Source organism: Theropithecus gelada, chromosome X (genome assembly GCF_003255815.1).
Source record: "Theropithecus gelada isolate Dixy chromosome X, Tgel_1.0, whole genome shotgun sequence".
Taxonomy (NCBI): Eukaryota; Metazoa; Chordata; class Mammalia; order Primates; family Cercopithecidae; genus Theropithecus; species Theropithecus gelada.
Window position 1 is genome coordinate 76,928,384 of NC_037689.1, and position 22,841 is coordinate 76,951,224.

Consider the following 22,841-nt stretch of genomic DNA (forward strand, 5'->3'; position numbering starts at 1 on the left):
TTTCTAAATATACAATCATGTCACCTGCACACAGGGACAATTTGACTTCTTCTTTTCCTAACTGAATACCCTTGATTTCTTTCTCTTGCCTGATTGCCCTAGCCAGAACTTCCAACACTATGTTCAAAGTATGTGTTTTTAATCACTATACTATATTGCTTCTCAGAAGCTTTTGTTTTCCAAGTTTTTAAAGTGAATTCAATTTTTGAAACAGATTGCTCTCTTAAGTTAATTGCTTTTTGTAAGCTTTGCTGTAGAAGCTATGAGACAGTGTAACACAGTCTCTGCCACAAGGAACTCAGGGTCTTGTTGGGGAGAAAAGATACACACATTTGAATCATTCTGAGAGGGGATAAAATAAGGGGGCAGAGCTCTGGAAGCAGGTTGGTGGGAACTTAATTGAAGGCATGGGTTTGGGCACTGGCATTCTCCTCAAAGTTTGGAGGAAAGGAGGAGAATGAGAGCAAGGTTGTAGAGTTTAAGATATTTGAGGTAGGATAGAGAGAGTTTGGGTCCAATAAGACTATCTAGCAGGTATAGCAGGAGATGAGATCATCTGCCAAGAAAGAATGGGTGGAAGCCAGGGTATTAAGGAAAGTGGACAAGAATTGAAACTATTGCTTTGGGGAGTGAATATGAGATAATTAGAAATTATGTTGGGTGATAGGCAGTTCCCAGTTGGGGTTAGAGGACAAGTATTTACAATGGTTACGTTTTCTTTAATCAAATTTTTTGTAGCCTATACAAAACAGAACAGGACAAGGCAGGAAGCAGGATAGACTCAGAAGAAGACAGAAAAAGACCAAGGAGCCTCAGGTGACTTTCACAAGAGAGTGATAGGGAGGACAGAAAGCTCAGCTTTCTCTGTCTTTGAAAGTCCTGGGTTAACTTTTCTGTTCATGTAAGAATTTGACTATCCTCTTTATCCTGTCACTGGCTCTGGCTACCTTATCTCTCAGGTCTTAGTTCTCTGCTATCTAGACTTTACCCTCAAGGCTTGATTGAAACCACCCTCTCAAAGGTCACCAAATCAAATGGCCTTCATTCTGTTCTTATTTCCTTGACCACTTTTCTCTGTACTCACCCTCTCTCTATTAACTCTCCTCCCCCAATTTTCATGACAATATTCTATTGGTTCTCCTTCTACTTCCTGATTGCTCTTCCTCAGTTTCCATGGTTGAACCATTCTACTTCTCCTATTTCTCAAAAGTAGTTGAGTCTAAGAGTCCATCCTTGGCCCTCTTCCATTCTTATTTTAGAAGGTATTCCTCAGATCTGTGATGGATTCTATTTACTTCTGTGGATTTAACAATGATCTCTTGAGGTGGCTGGCAAGATGGCCAAATAGGAACAGCTCTGGTCTGCAGCACCCAGTGAGATCAATGCAGAAGGTGGGTGATTTCTGCATTTCCAACTAAGGTACTTGGCTCATCTCATTGGGACTGGTTAGACAGTGGGTGCAGCCCATGGAGGGAGAGCTGAAGTAGGGTGGGGCATCATCTCACCCAGGAAGTGCAATGGGTCAGGGTACTCCCTCCCCTAGGCAAGGGAAGTCGTGAGGGACAGTGCCATGAGGAATGGTGCATTCTGGCCCAGATTCTATACTTTTCCCACAGTCTTCAAAACCCCCAGACCAGGAGATTCCCTTGGGTGCCTATGCCACCAGGGCCCTGGGTTTCAAGCACAGAAGTGGGTGGCCACTTGGGCAGACACCGAGCTAGCTGCAGGATTTTTTTTTTTTTTCATACCACTGTGGTGCCTGGAACACCAGTGAGACAGAACTTTTCACTCACCTGGAAAGGAGGCTGAAGACACGGAGCCAAATGGTCTAGCTCAGTGGATCCCATCCCCATGGAGCCCAGCAAGCTTAGATCCACTGGCTTGAAATTCTCGCTGCCAGCATAGAAGTCTCAAGTTGACCTGGGACACTCAAGCTTGGTGCGGGGAGGGGCGTCCACCATTGCTGAGGCTTGAGTAGGTGGTTTTTTCCTCACAGTGTAAAAAAAGCTGCTGGGAAGTATGAACTGGGCAGAGCCCAGCACAACTGGGAAAAGCCTCTGTAGCCAGACTGCCTCTCTAGATTCCTCCTCTCTGGGCAGGGCATCTCTGAAAGAAAGGCAGCAGCCCCAGTCAGGGGTTTATAGATAAAACTCCCATCTCCCTGGGACAGAGCACCTGGCGGAAAGGGTGGCTGTGGGTGCAGCTTCAGCAGATTTAAACCTTCCAGCCTGCCGGCTCTGAGGAGCATAGCAGATCTCCCAGCACAGCTCTTGAGCTCTGCTAAGGGACAGACTACCTTCTCAAGTGGGTCTCTGACCCCTGTGCCTCCTGATTGGGAGACACCTCCCAGCAGGAGTTGACAGACATCTCACATAGGAGAGCTCCGGCTGGTATCTGGCAGGTGCCCATCTGGGACAAAGCTTCCGGAGGAAGGAACAGACAGCAATCTTTGCTGTTCTGCAACCTCTGCTGGTGATACCCAGGCAAACAGGGTCTGAAGTTGACCTCCAGCAAACTCCAGCAGACCTGCAGAGGAAGCATCTGACCATTAGAAAGAAAGTCAACAAATAGAAAGGGATAACATCAGCATCAACAAAAAGGACGTCCACACAGATAACTCATCTGAAGGTCACCAACATCAAAGACCAAAGGTAAATAAATCCATGAAGATGAGGAAAAACCAGCACAAAAAGGCTGAAAATTCCAAAAACCAGAACACCTCTTCTTCTCCAAAAAATCACAACTCCTTGCCAGCAAGGGAACAAAACTGGACAGAGAATGAATTTGACGAATTGACAAAAGTGGGCTTCAGAAGGTGGTGAATGGTGAATAACAAACTCCTCTGAGCTCAAGAAGCATGTTGTAACCCAATATAAGGAAGCTAAGAACCTTGAAAAAAGGTTAGAGGAATTGCTAACTAGAATAACCAGTTTAGAGGAGAACATAAATGACCTGATGGAGCTGAAAAACACCGCATGAGAACTTTGTGAAGCATACACAAGTATAAATAGCCAAATGAATCAAGCAGAAGAAAGAATATCAGAGACTGAAGATCAACTTGATGAAATAAAGCATGAAGACAGGATTAGAGAAAAAAGAAAGAAAAGGAACCAGCAAGTCCTCCAGGAAATATGGTACTATGTGAGAAGACCAAACCTAAGTTTGATTGGTGTACTTGAAAGTGATAGAAGACTTCCCCAATCTGTCAAGACAGGCCAACATTCAAATCCAGGAAATACAGAGAACACCACAGTGACACTCCTTGAGAAGAACAACTTGAAGACACATAATGGTCAGATTCACCAAGGCTGAAATGAAGGAAAAAATGTTAAGGGCAGCCAGAGAGAAAGGTCAGGTTACCCACAAACGGAAGCCCATCAGACTAACAGTGAATCTCTTTGCAGAAACCCTACAAGTAAAAAGAGAGTAGTGGCTAATATTCAACATTCTTAAAGGAATTTCAGGTGCGATGCCTCATGCCTGTAATCCCAGCACTTTGGGAGGCTGAGGCGGGCAGATCACCTGAGGTCTGGAGTTTAAGACCAGCCTGACCAAAATGTAGAAACCCCATCTCTACTAAAAATACAAAATTAGCTGGGCGTGGTGGCACATGTTTGTAATCCCAGCTACGTGGGAGGCTGAGGCAGGGGAACCACTTGAACCCGAGAGGCGGAGGTTGCAGTGAGCTGAGATCACGCCATTGCACTCCAGCCTGAGCAAGAAGAGTGAAATTCCGTCTCAAAAAAAAATAAAGAAAGAAAGAAAAAAAAGAATTTTCAACCTAGAATTTTATATCCAGCCAAACTAAGCTTCATAAGTGAAGGAGAAATAAAATCATTTACAGACAAGCAAATGCTGAGAGATATTGTCAACACCAGGCATTCCCTACAAGAACTCCTGAAGGAAGCACTAAATATGGAAAGGTAAAACTAGTTTTTGCAGCCACTGCAAAAACATACCAAATTGTAAACAACATTGACACTATAAAGAAACTGCATCAACTAATGGGCAAAATAACCAGATAGCATCATAATGACAGGATCAAATTCACATATAACAATATTAACCTTAAATGTAAATGGGCTAAATGCCTAGTTAAAAACACAGACTGGCAAAGTGGATAAAGAGTCAAGACCCATTGGTATGATGTATTCAGGAGACCCATCTTATGTGCAAAGACACACATAGGCTCAAAATAAAGGGATGGAGGAATATTTACCAAGCAAATGGGAAGAAAAAAAAAAAAAAACAAGGGTTGCAATTCTAGTCTCTGATAAAACAGACTTTAAACCAACAAAGATAAAAACAAAGAAGGGCATTACATAATGGTTGAGGGATCAATGAAACACAAAAAGCTAAGTATCCTAAATATATACACCCAATGCAGGAGCACCCAGATTCAGAAAGCAAGTCCTTAAGAGACCTATAGAGAGACTTAGACTCCCACACAAAAATAGTGGGAGACTTTAACACCCAACTGCCAATATTAGATAGATCAACGAGACAGAAAATTAACAAGGATATTCAGGACTTCAACTCAGATTTGGGCCAACCAGACCTAATAGACGTCTACAGAGTTCTCCACCCAAAATCAACAGAATATACATTCTTCTCAGCACGTCATCACACTTATTCTAAAATTGACCACATAATTGGAAATAAAACACTCATCAGCAAATGTGAAAGAATGGAAATTATAACAAACAGTCTTTCAGACAACAGTGCAATCAAATTGGAACTCAGGATTAAAAAACTCACTCAAAACCACACAACTACATGGAAACTGAACAACCTGCTCCTGAATGACTACTGGGTAAATAATGAAAATAAGGCAGAAATAAATAAGCTCTTTGAAACCAATGAGAACAAAGACACAATGTACCAGAATATCTGGGACGCAGCTAAAGCAGTGTTTAGAGGGATATTTATAGCACTAAATGCCCACAAGAGAAAGTGGGAAAGATCTAAAATCAATACCCTAACATCACAATTAAAAGAACTAGAGAAGCAAGAGCAAACAAACACAAAAGCTAGCAGAAGACAATAAATAACTAAGATCAGAGCATAACTGAAGAGACAGAGACAGGAAAAATCCTTGGAAAAAAAAAATCAACGAATCCAGGAGCTGGTTTTTTGAAAAGATTAACAAAATAGATAGACCACTAGCCAGACTAATAAAGAAGAAAAGAGAGAAGAATCAAATGGACACAATAAAGAATGATAAAGGGGAGATCACCACTATCCCACAGAAATACAAACTACCGTCAGAGAATACTATAAACACCTCTATGCAAATAAACTAGAAAGCGTAGGAGAAATGGATAAATTCCTGGACACATACAGTCTCCCAAGATTAAACCAGGAAGAAGTCAAATTACTGAATACACCAATAACATGTTCTGAAATTGAGGCAATAATTAAGAGCCTACCTACCAAAAAACGCCCAGGACCAGACAGATTCACAGCCAAATTCTACCAGAGGTACAAAGAGGAGCTGGTACCATTCTTTCTGAAACTATTCCAAATAATAGAAAAAGAAGGACTCCTCCCTAACTCATTTTATGAGGCTAGCATCATCCTGATACCAAAACCAGGCAGAGACACAACAAATAAAGAAAATTTCAGGCCAATATCCCTGATGACTATCAATGTGAAAATTCTCTATAAAATACTGGCAAACTTAATCCAGCAGCACATCACAAAGCTTATCCACGACTATCAAGTTGGCTCCCTGCCTGGGATGCAAGGCTGGTTCAACATACATAAATCAACAAACACAATCCAGTACATAAACATAACCAAAGACAAATACCACGTGATTATCTCAATAGATGCAGAAAAGACCTTTGATAAAATTCAATATCACTTCATGCTAAAAACTCTCAATAAACTAGGTATTGATGGAACGTATCTCAAAATAATAAGAGCTATTTATGACAAACCCACAGCCAATATCATACTGAATGGGCAAAAGCTGCTAGCATTCCCTTTGACAACCGGCACAAGACAAGCATGCTCTCTGTCACCACTCTTATTCAACATAGTATTGGAAGTTCTGGCCAGGGCAATCAGGCAAGAGAAGGAAATAAAGAGTATTCAAATAGAAAGAGAGGAAGTCAAATTGCCTCTATTTGCAGATGACATGATTGTATATTTAGAAAACCCCATTGTCTCAGCCCAAAATCTCCTTAAGCTGATAAGCAACTTCAGGAAAGTCTCAGGATACAAAATCTATGTGCAAAAATCACAAGCATTCCTATACACCAATAACAGACAAACAGAGGCAAATCATAAGTGAACTCCCATTCACAACTGCTACAAAGAGAATAAAATACCTAGGAATACGACTTACAAGGGATGCGAAGGATCTCTTTAAGCAGAACTACAAACCACAGCTCAAGGAAACAAGAGTGGACACAAACAACTGGAAAAACATTTCATGCTCATGGATAGGAAGAATCAATATCGTGAAAATGGTCATATTGCCCAAAGTAATTTATAGATTCAATGCTATCCCCATCAAACTACCACTGACTTCCTTCACAGAATTAGAAAAAACTACTTTAAATTTAATATGGAACCAAAAAAGAGTCCGTATAGTCAAGACATTCCTAAGCAAAAGGAACAAAGCTGGAGTCATCACACTACCTGACTTCAAAACTGGTACCAAAACAGATATATAGACGAATGGAACAGAACAGTGGTCTCAGAAATAATGCCACACATCTACAACCATCCGATCTTTGACAAACCTGACAAAAACAAACAATGGGGAAAGGATTCCCTATTTAATAAATGGTGTTGGGAAAACTGGCTAGCCATATGCAGAAAACTGAAACAGGACCCCTTCCTTATACCTTATACAAAAATTAACTCAAGATAGATTAAAGACTTAAACATAAAACCTAAAACCATAAAAACCCTAGAAGAAAACCTAGGCAATACCATTCAGTACATAGGCATGGGCAAAGACTTCATGACTAAAACACCAAAAGCAAGGGCAAAAAAAGCCAAAATTGACAAATGGGATCTAATTAAACTAAAAAGCTTCTGCACAGCAAAAGAAACTATCATCAGAGTGAACAAGCAAACTACAGAGGAGAAGATTTTTGCAATCTATCCATCTGACAAAGGGCTAATATCTAAAATCTACAAGGAACTTAAACATATTTACAAGAAAAAAACAAAAAACCCCATCAAAAAGTGGGTGAAGGATATGAACAAACACTTCTCAAAAGAAGAAATTTATGTGGCCAACAAATATATGAAAAAAAGCTCATTATCGCTGGTCATTAGAGAAATGCAAATCAAAACCACAATGAGATATCATCTCACTCCAGTTAGAATGGTGATCATTAAAAAGTCAGGAAACAATAGATGGGGGAGAGGATGTGGAGAAATAGGAATGCTTTACACTGTTGGTGGGAGTATAAATTAGTTCAATCATGTGGAAGACAGTGTGGCGATTCCTCAAGGATCTAGAACCAGAAAAACCATTTGATCCAGCAATCCCATTGTTGGGTATATACCCAAAGGATTATAAATCATTCTACTATAAAGACACATGTACACATATGTTTATTGCAACACTGTTCACAATAGCAAGGCTTGGAACCAACCTAAATGCTCATCAATGATAGATTAGTGAAAGAAAATGTAGCTCATATACACCATGGAATACTATGCAGCCATTTAAAAAAAAAAGGATGAGTTCATGTCCTTTGCAGGGTCATGGATGATGCTGGAAAACATAATTCTCAGCAAACTAACACCAGAACAGAAAACCAAACACCGCATGTTCTCACTCATAAGTAGGAGTTGAACAACGAGAACACATGGACACAGGGAGGGGAACATCACACACTGGGGCCTGTCGGGGGCTGGGTGGGTTAGGGGAAGGATAGCATTAGGAGAAATACAAATGTACATGACATGACGGGTTGATGGGTGCAGCAAACCACCATGGCACGTGTATACCTATGTAACAAACCTGCATATTCTGCACATGTATCCCAGAACTTAAAGTATAATTTAAAAATTATAAAGTAAAACAAAACAAAACAAAAAACACAATGATCTCTTTTAAGATGACTCTCAAATGTCTACCTTCAGACCTGACCTTTTTCTTAAGCCTCAGATCCATGTGTCTTATTGACAGGTGGAACATCCACCTAGATGTCACTTAGATATCTCAAATTAAACTTGTCTTAAACTGAGAGTCACTTCTTCAATACATGGGTATCTTTTCCTTCCATTACAGGTATGAGCTCCTGGAGGCTGGAGCTTACCTGCTGGCTCTTTGGCTAGCTTCATCCATGCCTGGCTGAACTAAGCCAGGATTACAATGAAAAGAAGTAATCTTCTCCTTGCAGAAGCCCAAACAAAGACTGGTCTTGTTGGAGGAGTGAATTAATAACAGATATAAAAGAGGGCTAGGTGAAGGTGGGCACTGCTGTGTTTTTTACATGAATGTGATTTACAGGCATTGGGCACATTAGCCCTTTTGCTCTCGGCATCCCTAGTCCCGTTACTCTAGTGCTTGCTCATACACACGTGGACTTATGCCCAGACCTTTCTTCTGTCTGCTGGGGAAGCACCTTCCACAGACATTCTTCACATGTCATGTCTGTCAGTCTCAATTTAGATAATCTTCAGACTCAGGGAATAGAGTGGAGGATGGGGTCTGGGAAGAAAATTCGTGTCGTAAACCACTCCATCTTACTTCCTTATAGCACCCTAATCCTTTAACTAGGGACTGACTGTGCCCTGGGGCTGGGGCTGGGGGACTGTGGGCTAAACACTTCTATTCCATACATCCTGTCACTTGTTTTAGGATAGGATTTTTCATTTTCTATGCAAAACGCTATGGAGGCAGGCTAGGGTGTCATTATCTTTGCTTTCTAGGTGATAAAACTCAGGCTTCAAAGGAAGTGACTTGAGGTAGAAGTGGACCTAGAGTCTTGGGCTGCTCATTTCCAGTACAGGGCATTTGCCATTGTCCACATAGCTAAGCCAATAATCAGTTCCTGTGAGGTCCTGGTTGCTAAGTCAGGTAAGCAGTCAGCACTTTTAAGGGAGACACTGCTGGCGCCAGGCTGAGTTGGGATTCTGTTTCCTTTGCTTAGGAGATGATGGGGCAATAGGAGAGCAGGGGCCTGTGAGCTGCTGTGAGAAGGGAAGGAGGGGATTGGGATTTGGGCCCAGGAATTCTCATCAGAAATCAAACACTTTCCACCTGCTGCTGTCTGAAGTGCCTAACTCCATGATGGAATTTGCGTGCAGACAGTTAGGTTGGACTTTGGAAACAGAGAATGAAAAACGAGTTGCCTTCTTTCTGTTCACAGAGGCCAGCCAAGAGCCAGAGCTTGAGCCAGGCCTCTGGTCATAAACTAAACAACAGAACCAGTTATTGGTTTCAAGTCTGACTGCGTCTTCTTGTAACAACTTTGGAACTTAGGGAGGCTCCCTGGCCCTCTATAAACAAGCAGAAATTTAGAAGTATGGTTGTCAAGATCCCAGATGGAATGAAAGGCATACCCAAAGGTGGAGTGGGAGGCTAAATTGCTGCTTAGAATGTATTTAGTAATTTTATTACTTTAGTTCTCCCATTATGTCTACGAAAAACCTGTTGGGAAAGGTCTGATTTGGGGTATAGAGGTGGTGATTAGGTAGGCAATATCAAGACACTGCGTGTCTTAGAATTGGGGGCTGGGAGCTTCAAGAGATACAACTTCATGCCTGGGCATACCTATAGCTAAACATAAGAATGTCTGCTATGGTTTGAATGTTTATCTCCTCCAGAACTAATGTTAGGGTTTTATTGCCATTGTTAAGGTGTTAGAAAGTGGGAACTTTTGAAAGTGTTTGGGACATGAGGGATCTACCCTCGTGAGTGGACTAGTGCTATTATTGAGGGAGTGGGTTTGTTATCACGAGAGTGGGCTTGGCCCCTCTTACTTTTGCTCTCTCTTGCCTTCTCTTTGCTCTTCCACCATGGGATGATGGAGTAAGAAGGTCCTCACTAGATGCTGGCCTTTTTGACCTTGAATTTACAAGCCTCCACAACTGTGAGCCAGTAAATTTCTGTTTATTAAAAATTACCTAGCCGGATGTGGTGACTTGCACCCTTAATCCCAGCACTTTGGGACGCTGAGGCAGGCAGATAACTTTAAGTCAGGAGTTCGAGACCAGCCTGGCCAACATGGTGAAAACTCATCTCTACTAAAATTACAAAAATTAGCTGGGTGTGGTGGTGGGCACCTATAATCCCAGCTACTTGGGAGGCTGAGGCAGGAGAATTGCTTGAATCCGGGAGGTGGAAGTGGCAGTGAGCCTAGATCGCGCCACTGTACTCCAGCCTGGGTGACAGAGTGAGACTCTGACTAAAAAAAACCCCAAATTACCCAGCCTATGGCATTCAGTAATAGCACACAAACAAACTAAGGCAGTGTCCCAGGAGACTAGTCCTCTAATCAATTCTTGACCGATAGGAGCCGAATATATAATGTGTAGCTTCATTAAGCTCCTGTCTTTGACTCTCAGCTCTTCCACCTACTAACTATGGGACAAAAGGCATGTCTGATCACCCCTCTGTGACTCAATTGCCTTTTCTGTTAAATGAAGATAATGCTAGTCTACCTCAAAGGATTGTTGAGAGAATTAAGTAGCCATAATATATGTGAAACCGTAGAGCCTGGTGCAGATGTGAGAGACCAATGTCATTATTACCATGTGGTTTTCTGGCTTCCCCTATTAGCACTTGTAGGAGAGAATAAGGAAATCCCCGGATCAAGGGGACGTCCAAATGAGTTTATTTGAGTCTGGGCGACCTATAAAGAGGAGAAGTGCATGGTTGAGGGAGACTGGAGCTCTTCCAGCGATGTCTGTTCTGGACGTATATTCATCCTGTCTTCAGGGTGGGGATGCCGAGTCAGGCCTTCAGCTTTGGTCACAACTCCCTCTTTGATGCCATTCTCAGTTGCCTGTTTGCCAGGTTGGAATTTGAGCAGGCAAAGAAAACTAAGTTTAGGCATCAAAGTCATATCAAAGACCATTCAGCTTTACATCAGAATGAAGACTGACTGCGTAAACACTTGTTGGGGCAACAATTAACCTAGCTACAGAGGCAGTATAGATTTGGGGAAGAGCACCCAACTAGGAGTCAAGTCAGAGGTCTTGGTCTGGGTCTGTTCCTGATCTGCTGTGAGACCTTGCAGGAGTCTCAGAGTCACATGTGTGTTATCACATGAGAGGGAGTATGTGAAAATATCTCCTAAATTGTAAGGCAGTCTATAAACGGAAGCAGTTATTGTTATTTACATAATGTATTTCAATGTACAGAACTTTTATATTTGTTTTTCTATCCTCAAGTGTGATGCTTTTGGTTGTTAAGGGGACCAGACATGCTGAATTGGCATATACTATTCCATTTATTATATAAAAAATTAGAAATATAGGATATATTGTTTTTATTCTCATTATCACTTATGAAGAACTGATTTATTCAGTAGTGGAGGTGGACCTTAAGGATCTCTGCCCAGGTACTAGGTTTCTTTTTGAGGTGATGGAAATGTTATAGAATTAGGGAGTAGTGATAAGTACACAAAATTGTGACTATACTGTAAACAAAAACTAAGCCACTGAAACTGCCTTAAAATGGAAATTTTTATCTCAGTTTTAAAAACCTGCAAGAAAAATATCTGTCCAGAAGTCATGTGGGTAATGAAACCTGGGTTTGGAGCAGTGAGAACAGGTCCAGGGCAGGTAAGTCAAACATTGCTTCTTATTGTATAAATTATGTGCTTATGAGAGATAGGGAAGTCTCTTGGTATGTGTGTGTGTGTGGGGGGGGGGGGAGGGGAGAGAGAGAGAGAGAGAGAGAGAATGTAGACATAAAAGCACATCCCAGAAACAGTCAAGATGGAGTAGCATCAATAACAGTGTGGAAATGGTGGTCAAGAGTAGTTTTGGGGAATCTGCTGGAGGTTCCACTATTGACTCCAGGGATGAGTAGCTCACATTTTCTTTTCTGAGGGGTAAGAGAATCAGTTACTGTTGCAAAGGCAAACCGAGGTTGACCAACCATTTCAGTTTGCCCAGGACTAAGGGTTTTCCTGGGATAGGCAACTTTCTGTGTTAAAATTGTGAATGTCCTAGGCAAACCGCATGCTGCCCTTAAGCCTGTACCCCAGATAGTAGAGAGCGTGAAAGGGCCCAAGGAAAGCCCCACAACCTTCTGGCTTAGGTGACAGTAAAAGGTTATCCCTAGTTGGTGTAGGAGAAAACCATTCAGAAGGAAAGCCAGAAAGAAAGAAAAATATTTCTGAGGGATACTGGGCAAGGAAAGCCATTGTCAAGAGGCTGGCAAATGGAAAACTGTGTCAGGAATGACAAAGTAGGCCTTTTGGTGTACCTCTGGGGCCTTGGAAGTGATATGGGGTGCCATCCTTTCACAGAGGGTGAAACTTTTGAAAGCAACATCCCAGCAGTTTTGTTACAAAGCACAGCGAATATTCATACAAACTAGGAAATAGGGAAGAATTGGGTTCCTGGCTTACTAATTCTAGAGTGAGATTGGTGGCTTGCTCTATCTTGAGACTGACAGAGGTCATCACACCTAGATCTAAAATGGTCAGCTGAAGTTAGGCTTTCTTGACCTGCATTCAAGACAAGACATCAATTTCAATGTTTACTGAATGTCTATCCTGAACTAGGTGATATTCTAGTGTGTTAGGGATAAAATGGTAAATAAGATTAACACGATCTTTGCCCCCATGGAACTTGCAGACAGATAATCATTTAAGTGCTGCAAAAGAAGTATGGGGCCTGTGAAAGAATACGGGGACAACTAACATGGCCTTGGGAGCCAGGGAAAGCTTTCCGGAGGAAATGAGTTGTAAGCATAAGCCTGGAAAAGAAATAAAGACAGGCATCCCAAGCACAGGGAACAACATGGATGAAAACAAAGGAAATAGTAGATACATTTGGAGAATTATGATATGGTCCCATATAGCTGTAGAGTGACGGTAATTTTCCAAGTGTGGTCCACAAACTGTCTATATCAGAATTGCACAGGCTGCTTCTTAAAAATGCAGATTCCCAGACATATTAATCTCTGTAGTAGGGCCTGTGAATCTGCATTTTAATTTGCTCCCTTGGTGATTCTGATGCATTATAATGTTCAGGAACCACTGGGAAGCAGCTATACATTCCTGTATTAAGAAAATGAATGTGGCCAGGTGCAGTGGCTCATGCCTGTAGTCCTAGCTACCTGAGAGGCTGAGGTGGGAAGATTGCTTGAGTCCAGAACTTCAAGGTTATGGTGAGCTATGATCGTGCCACTGCACTCCAGCCTGGGTGACAGAGTGAAGCTCTGTCTCTAAAAAAAGAATGTGAATGCACATGCATGTGCATACGTGCATGTGTGTGTGTGTGTGTGTGTGTGTGTGTGTGTGTGTTGGGGGTTGTACTTAGGAGCTAAGTAGGAGATTAGGTATTGGGGCACCAAAATTGTGAAATACTTGTTTCCAACCTTTTTCATAAGTTAAAACACTGCTTTTCCTAAGGCAAAAATCTCTGGAGCTCAGCTACCCCAGGCCTCTCCCCCAGGGCTGAAGGGATCAATATCTGGGTACACCCGTAATCCATTTAGGGCACGTTGGTTGGGAAGCTCTGCTGTTGGCCATACAAAATAGTATGGACTTTATCCAATAGGAAATGAGGATCCACTGAAAGGTTTTGCGTAGAAAATTATTTGAATTGATTTGTCATTTGGAAAAATTATTCTGTTTACAGAAGGAGATTGGGTTAGAATGGGGCAAGATTGAAGATAGAGAGACTAGTTAGAAGAGGATTTAAATAGCCAAGTTCTGGTCGGGCACAGTGACTCATGCCTGTAATCCCAGCACTTTGGGAGGCCGAGGCGGATGGATCACCTGAGGTCAGGAGTTCAAGACCAGCCTGGCCAACATGGCAAAACTCTACTAAAAATACAAAAAATTAGCTGGGCGTGGTGGCTTGTGCCTGTAGTCCCAGCTACTTGGGAGGCTAAGACACAAGAATCACTTCAACCCAGGAGGCAGAGGCTGCAGTGAGCTGAGATTGCACCGCTGTACTCCAGCCTGGGTGACAGAGTGGGACTTCGTCTAAAAAAAAAAAAAAAAAAAAAAAGAAAAGTGCCAAGTTCTTTAAATAGTTTGATAAATAAAAATATATTATTTTTTTCAATGATTATAGGTTAATAACGCTTTCCTCATCCCCTTGTTTTCCTTTCACCTGATATAATGAGGCACTATGATGAGTGTCAGGAGCTGTAAGGAGAAGAGCTTGTCCTATATTTGAATACAACTGATTGTGAAGGCAAAGATACATCCTCGAATTTGAAGGTTCCTAATTTGGAAATCTGAAAAGCTAAAACTAATGGAATTCTTTCCTTACCTGACTGACTCTGGGATCTGCTCATGAGACCCATCTCAGTGAATGGGAGAGATGAGATCAGAATCCCTTAGGTAGAGTGCCAAATCAGAAGCCAGGAGGATGCCAACTGGTGCATTACCCTGAAGAAGTACCAGAAAGCAATGGATGGCTGACAATGGAGAAGAAGATGCCCAAGGTAAATGGGGCACATTCTGGCTTACCCATTTTCCACTCTGCCAATTCCCTTGGGATCTGTGGACAGTGATTCCTTGCCTTCCATGGATGGCAACCCAGACTAAGGTAATCTCAAGGACATAAAGGGGTCTGCAGAGGGCAGTGGTGTATGATCCTAGGGATTTGAAAAACTACTTGTCTATGAAGCATTTCTCCTTTGGGTGAGGGACTGACTTATCTGGGGAGGAACTGGCTCCTTGAGATGTGCAGTGTGGTCTGACCTCCTGGGGTCAGTATGGCTTGCTCAGAGTCAATCTTCCTACTCTAATTGAGATGTTTGCTGCAGGTAAAAGAAACAGCTGCTGCTTTCTAGAGTAAATTAGTCACAAAGAAACCTGCTCCTTATTCTGTCTCATGGCGTCCCATAAATGCCTGAAGCCCAACCTTGGAGCTGGTATGTACTTTTAATTATTTCAAGAACTGGCATCGCTTGCCTCATAGTAAAAGTGTCATGAAATTACTGTAAGGTTGCATGAGTTTGGGCCATAAATCTTATTCACTTCGGCTATATCTCATACCTTAATTCACTGGAGTATAAATGCCATTTACACTGGTTCTTAGTTCACTTAATCATAATTAAATGACCTCAGAGGGCAGTAATTCGTTGAGGCCCTGGCTTTGATGTGACACAAATAACAAACTTGCTTTGCCATGTGGATGGGTTCCTCCACACTTTTACACTGGCCACAGACCTTGTGGAGCATTTAATGCCGGCTTTTTGGTGTGGGCATGTGCTGTGGTTAGATGGAACATCTGGGCGACAGATGTGGTTGAAGGGACCAGCTAAATGGTCCCCTTTGCAATTTTGTTGCACCATCTTCAGGCCCCTCTAGGACTTTTTAAAATTTCTTTCAGTTCTCTAAAGAATGAGTGTTTGCCCCATGTTGCGCCTAGATAAGAGGTGATGAGGGCAATTCCTTCTTCAGCTCTTTTTCTTTGTTTGTCTTTGTTAATTTTTTTTGAGACAGAGTCTCACTCTGTCACCCTTCCAGGGTGGAGTGCAGTGGCACAGTCTCGGCTCATTGCAACCTCCACCTCCCAGGTTCAAGCGATTCTCGTGCCTCAGCCTCCCAAGTAGCTGGGGCTACAGGTGTGTGCCACCATGCCTGACTGATTTTTGTATTTTTGGTAGAGACAGGGTTTCACCATGTTGGCCAGGCTGGCCTCGAACTCCTGACCTCAAGTGATCTGTCCACCTTGGCCTCCCAAAGTGCTGGGGTCACAGGTGTGAGCCACTACATCAGGCCCCTTCTTCAACTCTTCATCCTTGTGTTATTCTCTTCCTAAATGTCTCCCTCTAAAGGATCAAGTAGCTTAAGGGCTTTCAGACTTCAGCTGCAGGTGTAAAGCTCATTAAACCCACGTCCTTAATCATGATGTGTCGCCTGAGATCCAGACCCTCAAGACAGCTCTGGGACTATTACCATTTGGACACTCCATTTAAGTTGGCAAAACCTTCTCTTCCTATCCAAATGGATTCCTTTCTTTTTCTTCATCATCATCAGTGGCAATACTTGAGCTCCCAAATTCTAACCCTTGAAACTTGTGGTAGACATAACAGTGTCCCCTACCCCCATAGATGTCCACATCCTAATCTCCAAAACCTGTGAATGTTAGGGTACACAGCAAAGAGGTATTAAAGTTGCAGATGAGATTAAGGTTGCTAATCAACTCACTTAAAATAGGAGGATTATCTTGGATTATCTAGTTTGACCTAATGTAATCACAAGGGCCTTCAAAAGTGGAAAGGTGAGGCAGAAGGGGAGTCAGAGTCTGAGGGAGATGTGACTATAGAAGAAAGGCATGGAGACATGCAAGGCTACTGACTTTGAAGAAGGAAGGCCGTGAGCCAAGGAAGGCAGATGGCTTCTAGAAGCTGGAAAAGCCAAGGAAATGGATTCTCCCCTTGAGCCTCCAGAAATGAATGCAGCCCTGCTGACACCTTGATTTTAGCCCAGCAAGACCTGTGTCCGACTTTTTACCTACAGAACTGTAAGAGAACACATTGTGTTGTTTTAAGCCACCAAGTTTCTGGTAATTTGTTATAGCTGCAAGAGGAAACAAAGACAGAACCCCTCTTCTCTTTCACCATATCTAATTAGATGAGAAATCTTATAATAGTTTTCCAACTACATCTCTCAGATTCTTATCATTATTTCCCTTGGCATTCTCCACCTGCTTCACAGTTTGGTTTGTTTCACAAATTCCAAGATTCTTTGCTCCAAATGATCCTATTTAGGAATGCTGGAAAATTTTTTTCTCAAATATGATTTTTATCATATTATTCTTGCCCAGGAATAACTTATGACCTTATATTACATAAACTCTCAAATTCTTACTGTGACCTCCAAGATTTCACCCTTAGAATATGGGATTTATAGGAAAGCACCTTGTTATCTGCAAGTCTTACATGAATGTAAGAAGTTATTATTAAAAATAAGGCACTTCCACATTATCTTGCTTTCTTCTCTGTACAGACAAGCTAGTTTCACACAGAAAAGATTCCAAAACATGATTCCATGCTCATTTTCCACATTATTATTTTGCAAGTGCTATCAAAAGCTCAGTTTTTCATTAGGTTTTTTGTTCCTGAAGGAAAACTTCCTGTTTCAGTTATCTATTGTTGCACAGTAAACCAAAACTTATTGGCTAGAGCCAACAATCTACTATTTCTCATAATATTGTGGGTTGGCTGGGTGGCTCTTATATTCCAGAGATATTTGTTGGGATCACTCTTTTTTTATGTATAAAGTTTAGTGAGTTTTAGTATACTCAGTGTTGTACAACTATTATGACTATTTAATTCCAAAAGGATTTTATCACCCCAAAATGAAACCTATACCCATTGGCTATCACTTCCCTTTTTTATTTTTATTTTTTATTATACTTTAAATTCTGGGGTACATGTGCAGAATGTGCAGTTTTGTTACATAGATATACACATGCCATGGTGGTTTGCTACACCCATCAACCCATCATCTACATTAGGTATTTGTCCTAATGTTATCCCTCCCCTAGCCCCCCACACCCAATAGGCCCTGGTGTGTGATGTTCCCCTCCCGGTGTCCATGTGTACTCATTGTTCAGCTCCCACTTATGAGTGAGAACATGTGGTGTTTGGTTTTCTGCTCTTGTGATAGTTTGCTGAGAATGATAGTTCCCAGCTTCATCCATGTCCCTACGAAGGACATGAACTCATCCTTTTTTTTATGGCTGCATAGTATTCCATGGTGGCATAGTATTCCATGGTGTATATGTGCCACATTTTCTTTATCCAGTCTCTCATTGATGGACATTTGGGTTGGTTCCAAGTCTTTGCTATTGTGAATAGTGCTGCAATAAACATACATGTGCATGTATCTTTGTAGTAGAATGATTTATAATCCTTTGGGTATATACCTAGTAATGGGATGGCTGGGCCAAATGGTATTTCTAGTTCTAGATCCTTGAGGAATCGCCACACTGTCTTCCACAATGGATGAACTAATTTACACTCCCACCAACAGTGTAAAAGCGTTCCTATTTCTCTACATCCTGTCCAGCATCTGTTATTTCCTGACTTTTTAACGATCATCATTCTAACTGGAGTGAGATGGTATCTCACTGTGGTTTTGATTTGTATTTCTCTAATGAGCAGTGATGAGCATTTTTTCAGGTATGTCTGTTGGTTACATAAATGTCTTCTTTTGAGAAGTGTCTGTTCATAACCTTTGCACACTTTTCGATGGGGTTGTTTTCTTCTTGTAAATTAGTTTAAGTTCTTTGTAGATTCTGGATATTAGCCCTTTGTCAGATGGATAGATTGCAAAATTTTTTCTCCCATTCTGTAGGTTATCTGTTCACTCTGATGATGGTTTCTTTTGCTGTGCAGAAGCTGTTTAGTTTAATTAGATCCCATGTGTCAATTTTGGCTTTAGCTGCCATTGCTTTTGGTGTTTTAGTCATGAAGTCTTTTCCCATGCCTATGTCCTGAATGGTATTGCCCAGGTTTTCTTCTAGAATTTTTATGGTCCTAGGTCTTACATTTAAGTCTTTGATCTATCTTGAATTGATTTTTGTATAAGGTGTAAGGAAGAAGTCTAGTTTCAGTTTTCTGCATATGGCTAGCCAGTTTTCCCAACAGCATTTATTAAGTAGGGAATCTTTACTCCATTGCTTATTTCTGTCAGGTTTGTCAAAGATCAGATGGTTGTAGATGTATGGAGTTATTTCTGAGATCTCCATTCTGTTCCATTGCTCTATATATCTGATTTGGTACCAGTATTGTGCTATTTTGGTTACTGGAGTCTTGTAGTATAGTTTGAAGTCAGGCAGCGTGATGTGTCCAGCTTTGTTCTTCTTGCCCAGGATTGTCTTGGCTATGCAGGCTCTTTTTTGGTTCCATATGAAATTTAAAGTATTTTTTTCCAATTCTGTGAAAAAAGTCAGTGGTAGCTTGATGGGGATAGCATTGAATCTATAAATTACTTTGGGCAATATTACCATTTTCATGATATTGACTCTTCCTATCCATGAGCATGGTATGCTTTTCCATTTGTTTGTGTCCTCTCTTATTTCCTTGAGCAGTGGTTTGTAGTTCTCCTTGAAGAGGGTCTTCACATCCCTTGTAAGTCATATTCCTAGGTATTTTATTCTCTTAGTAGCAATTGTGAATGGGAGTTCACTCATGATTTGGCTGTCTGTCTGTTATTGGTGTATAGGAATGCTTGTGATTTTTGCACATTGATTTTGTATCCTGAGACTTTGCTGAAGTTGCGTAACAGCTTAAGGAGATTTTGGGCTGAGATGATGGGGTTTTCTAAATATACAATCACGTCATCTGCAAACAGACAATTTGACTTTCTCTATTCCTATTTGAATGCCCTTTATTCCTTTCTCTTGCCTGATTGCCCTGGCCAGAACTTCCAATACTATGTTTAATTCAAAGGGAATGCTTCCAGTTTTTGCCCATTCACTATGATGTTGGCTGTGGGTTTGCCATAAATAGCTCTTATTATTTTGAGATATGTTTCATCGATACCCAGTTTATGGAGAGTTTTTAGCATGAAGCAGTGTTGAATTTTATCTAAGGCCTTTTCTGCATCTACTGAGATAATCATGTGGTTTTTGTGATTGGTTCTGTTTATGTGACTGATTATATTTATTGATTTGTGTATGTTGAACCAACCTTGCATCCCAGGTATGAAGCCGACTTGATTGTGGTGGCTAAGCTTTTTCATGTGCTGCTGAATTCTGTTTGTCAGCATTTTATTGAGGATTTTATCATTGATATTCATCAGGGATATAGGCCTGAAATTTTCTTTTTTTTTTGTTGTGTCTTTGCCACGTCTTGGTATCAGGATGATGCCGTCTTCATAAAATGTGTTAGGGAGGAGTTTATTTATTTCTATTGCTTGGAATAGTTTCAGAAGGAATGGTACCAGCTCCTCTTTGTACCTCTGGTAGATTTTGGCTGTGAATCCATCTGGTACTGAACTTTTTTTGGTTTGTAAGCTATTAATTACTGCCTCAATTTCAGAATTTGTTCTATTCAGGGATTCGACTTCTTCCCGGTTTAGACTTGGGAGGATGCATGTGTCCAGGAATTTATCCGTTTCTTCTGGATTTTCTACTTTATTTGCATAGAGCTGTTTGTAGCATTCTCTGATGGTAGTTTGTATTTCTGTGGGACCAATGGTGATATCACCTTTATCATTTTTTTTGTGTTTATTTGATTCTTCTCTCTTTTCTTTGCTAGTCTGGCTAGCGGTCTATCTATTTTGTTGATCTTTTCAAACAACCACTCCTGGATTCATTGCTTTTTTGAAGGGTTTTTTCATGTCGCTATCACCTTCAGTTATGCTCTGATCTTAGTTGTTTCTTGTCTTCTGTTAGCTTTTGAATTTGTTTGCCCTTGCTTCTCTAGTTCTTTTAATTGTGATGTTAGGGTGTCGATTTTAGATCTTTCCTGCTTTCTCTTGTGGGCATTTAGTGCTCTAAATTTCCCTCTCAACCCTGCTTTAGCTGTGTCCCAGAGATACTGGTACGTTGTGTTTTTGTTTTCATTGGTTTCAAAGATCTTATTTATTTTTGCCTTAATTTTGTTATTTACCCAGTAGTCATTTAGGAGGAGGTTGTTCAGTTTCCATGTAGTTGGGCGGCTTTGAGAGAGTTTTAAAATCCTGAGTTCTAGTTTGATTGCACTGTGGTCTGGGAGACTGTTTGTTATGATTTCCGTTCTTTTGCATTTGCCGATGAGTGTTTTACTTCCAATTATGTGGTCAATTTTAGAATAAGTGCAATGTGGTGCTGAGAAGAATATATATTCTGTTGGTTTGTGGTGGAGAGTTCTGTAGATGTCTATTAGGTCTGCTTGGTCTAGAGCTGAGTTCACATCCTGAATATTTTTGTTAATTTTCTGTCTCGTTGGTCTGTCTAATATTGACAGTTGGGTGTTAAAGTGTCCAGCTATTATTGTGTGGGAGTCTAAGTCTCTTTTTAGGTCTCTAAGAATTTGCTTTATGAATCTGGGTGCTCCTGTATTGGGTGCATGTATATTAAGGATAGTTAGCTCTTTTTGTTGCATTGATCCCTTTACCATTATGTAATGCCCTTCTTTGTCTCCATTGATCTTTGTTGGTTTAAAGTCTTTTTCATCAGACACTAGGATTGTAATCCCTCATTTTTTCTTCTTTTCATTTGCTTGGCAAATATTCCTCCATCCCTTTATTTTGAGCCTGTGTGTGTCTTTGCATATGAAATGAGTCTCCTGAATACAACTTATTGATTGATCTTGACTCTTTATGCAATTTGCCATTCTGTGTCTTTTAATTGGTACATTTAGCTCATTTGCATTTAAGGTTAATATTGTTATGTGTGAATTTGATCCTGTCATTATGATGCTAGCTGATGGTTTTGCCCATTAATTGATGCAGTTTCTTCATAGTGTCGATGATCTTTACAATTTGGCATGTTTTTGCAGTGGCCAGTACTGGTTGTTCCTTTCCATGTTTAGTGCTTCTTTCAGGAGCTCTTGTAAGGCAGGCCTGGTGGATTACTAAATCTCTCAGCATTTGCTTTTCTGTAAAGGATTTTATTTCTCCTTTGCTTATGAAACTTAGTTTGGCCGGGTATGAAATTCTGGGTTGAAAATTCTTTTCTTTAAGACTGTTGAATATTGACCCCCACTCTCTTCTGGCTTATAGGGTTTCTGCAGAGACATCTGCTGTTAGTCTGATGGGCTTCCCTTTGTGGGTACCCAACCTTTATCTCTGGCTGCCTTTAACATTTTTTCCTTCATTTAAACCTTGGTGAATCTGACAATTATGTGTCTTGGCGTTGCACTTTTTGAGGGGTATCTTTGTGGTGTTCTCTGTATTTCCTGAATTTGAATGTTGATCTGTCTTGCTAGGTTGAAGAAGTCCTCCTGGATAATATCCTGCAGAGTGTTTTCCAACTTGGTTCCATTCTCCCCGTCAGTTTCAGGTTCACTGATCAAACGTAGATTTGGTCTTTTCACATAGTCCCATATTTCTTGGAGACTTTTTTTTTTCCTTTAATCTTGTCTTCATGCTTTATTTCATTAAGTTGATCTTCAGCATCTGATATCCTTTTTTCTGCTTGATTGATTCAGCTCTTGATACTTGTCTATGCTTCACAAAGTTCTCATGCAGTGTTTTTCAGCTCCATCAGGCCTTTTATTTTTCTTGAAACTGGTTATTCTAGTTAGCAATTCATCTAACCTTTTCTTTTCAAGGTTCTTGGCTTCTATGTATTGAGTTAGAAAATTCTCCTTGAACTCGGAGCTTGGAGGAATTTGCTATTTCTCACCTTCTGAAGCTTACATCTGTCAGTTCGTCAAACTCATTCTTCGTCCTGTTTTGTTCCCTTGCTGATGAGGAGTTGTGATCCTTTGGAGGAGAAGAGGCATTCTGGGTTTTGAAATTTTCAGCATTTTTGTGCTGATTTCTCCCTATCTTTGTGGATTTGTCTACCCTTGATCTTTGGTGTTGGTGACCTTCAGATGGGGTTTCTGAGTGGACGTACTTTTTGTTGATGTTGATGCTATCCCTTTCTGTTTGTTAGTTTTCCTTTACCCATTAGGCCCCTCTTCTGCAGATCTGCTGGAGCTTGCTGGAGGTCCGCTCTGGACCCTGTTTGCCTGGGTATCACCAGTGGAGGCTGAAGAACAGCAAAGATTGTTGCCTGTTCCT